General features: G+C 46.6%; 1 long non-coding RNA gene across 1 annotated transcript; it reads right to left on the bottom strand.

The window, feature by feature from the left end:
- Positions 1-1,034: 1,034 nt before the first annotated feature.
- Positions 1,035-2,266, bottom strand: LOC146046167 (uncharacterized). Its single transcript, XR_014465769.1, has 2 exons — positions 2,146-2,266; positions 1,035-1,212 (listed from the first exon to the last, which is right to left on the bottom strand). It is a non-coding gene; the product is annotated as an uncharacterized LOC146046167 (long non-coding RNA).
- Between the last annotated feature and the right edge of the window lie 322 nt (positions 2,267-2,588).

The raw sequence follows: 2,588 nt of genomic DNA, 5'->3' as shown, positions 1-2,588 counted from the left end.
CCATTGGATACCCTTGTCAGAACCATTGTCCCACTTTTTAGTCACCGTCTAGAGAAATACAATCAGTGCACTAATATGGTGCATAAGGGCCAAATGCGGGAGGACATTCTTGCTGTAGTTAATGCAATTAGCAAGCACAAGCGCAAAGTCAGGAACATTAAGAAGCACTTTAATGACATTAAATGACTCCTCAAGACCAAAATGGCTACAGAGAAGAAGCAGGCCACTCGCACAGGTGGAGGAACCAGTGTCGCCATAACATACACAGCCTACGAGGAGAAACTGAAGCGAGTGATCCCGCCAGAGGTCCTTCCCGGCCTACACATTGCCGACATAGATAGACCTGCATCACCACCACAAGCTGGTAAATGTTGTCATATTTACACAAACAACTAAGCATTCCAATGTAAAAATTCATGTTCTGCTGTGTTGGTATGTTTTCGTCAAAAACCAGCCAGAGGGCTCAGTGACGAAGGATTAAGGCCCTTATTCTGATCGGTGCGGATATTCCCGCATTCTTACGGAGCGGTCCGCACGCCACGGTGTTCTGCCGCGTGCGGCCATCGTCCGTAGAAACGCCCACGTGTCCTCCGCATTCGGACGGACTCACTCTTTAAGAACAGGGCGTGTTTACGGACGACATACAAACCATGCGTGTGCGGGAGAAACACTCCGATTCTGCACGGTATTACAGAGTATTACAGAGTATGCTCGGAAATACCGCATCCGACCGGGAGCCAAGCGGTGCTACCGCCCGTAAGCGGAGTATTTACGCCAAACAACCCACTATTATGTATCTTCTGCAATACATCACATGACCCACTTATTCAATTACCTATCCTCATAAAAAACTGCTTATTTGGAATTGGAATCAATTAGATGCCAATATATCCTTACAAGCATGCCTAACACATGCATTGCACACATTAACCCTTACAGCAATTTAAGTGCAATGGTTTGTATTAGACCCTGTGTAAAAGATTATAAACAATCTACACATATACTGTTTAATGTGCAAATAAAACCAACAACTGTGAACTTGCATAAACCATTTATTAGAATCCAAAATTAACATTTAAATAAAAAAATATAAAATAATAAATTAGATAAGTAGATCTCGCAGGTCCTGCAGATCGGCTAGTAATAGCCGCAAATGGTGCTCCGCCCGCAGGAGGGCCCCACGAACCCCCTCATCTGCCGGTGTGGTGTCATCTGTGGGCATGTCAAAGGGGCAAAAATTAGTCTTGATATTCATGCATACATTTCACATACTGCGACATAAATTGCACAAATGCTAGGTGACATGTGTATATATATATATATATCTATGTAGAGAGATAGAGACACACATAGATAAATAGATATGACACATACATATCTACATACATACAAACTTATTTACTACATACTGTGTTTTTTTCCCTCTACCCTTTACTCTGCAGAAGACATAACAGTCATAGTGTTTCTTCTCAGTCACAACCCACCCATGACTAACCAATGACAAGCATGTCATGGCCTCCGTCAATAAGAACTTGTCACAATCTCCTCAGTCTAAGTTCAGTGATGGTTCGTGGCATGGGAGTTATGCAAATGTCAGGAATGCACAGTACACATCCTCAAAATCATAATTCACTCTAAACCAACCTACAATTCTGTGAGGGCAAAAAAACAATCTGAACTACAGGGGGTGTTTAAGTAGAGGAGGCTCCTGGGACACTGGCAACTTGTGACTCCATTCCAAGGTAGGCCGGGCCATACTCCATTTATAGCATACATCCTATAGTTTATAAATAACATTCACCAACAATATAGATTCCACTATTTGATGGGTCATAATCAACGCTTGCAGCAGGTGAATTTAATCCACAAATGATCCACTCATCCCTTTACTCCAGGATCCTGTTTAACTACAACGGTTATGTGGCAGTCAAAATGGAGCTCCAAGCCATTCCACAAACCTGTGTAATTCAGAGGTGTCCTGGATGAAAGGGATGCCTTGGACACCCCATCTAACCCGTACCTGTATCTGTAGCTACCCACTTTGGGGTCTGTATTAATAGGATTGTACCAAAAGTTTTAATCACCAGTGCTACATAACAAATACCAGTACAACTACTTCATGAATGATGCATTATGTAAACATACCGATCTGATGGGACTCCGGGGCCTGACACGCCTCCTCCCCCTCGGATTCGGACACCTCTGGGGCAACCGTGGCCTCCTCAGCCCCCTCCTCCGCCAGCTCCTCCGCCACCATCACCTCGTCCACCTCCTCCGCCACAACCACCTCCTCCACCACCACCACCTCGTCCACCTCCTCCGCCACAACCACCTCCTCCACCACCACCACCTCCTCCACCTCCTCCTCCGCCACCAACACCTCCTCCTCTGCCACCAACTCCTCTTCCACCTCCTCCACCACCACCTCCTCAGGCACCTCCTCCTCCTCCACCACCTCCTCCACCATCTCCTCCACCTCCTCCACCATCTCCTCCACTTGCTCCTCCACCATTTCCTCCTCCTCCTCCACTTGCTCCTCCTCCACCCTTGCCGCCACCTCCTCCTCAGGCTCTTGGCCCTCCTCCTCG

The sequence above is a fragment of the Crinia signifera genome, chromosome 11 (genome assembly GCF_055691185.1).
Source record: "Crinia signifera chromosome 11, ASM5569118v1, whole genome shotgun sequence".
NCBI lineage: Eukaryota > Metazoa > Chordata > Amphibia > Anura > Myobatrachidae > Crinia > Crinia signifera.
This window is presented reverse-complemented; position numbering and strand designations above follow the sequence as displayed.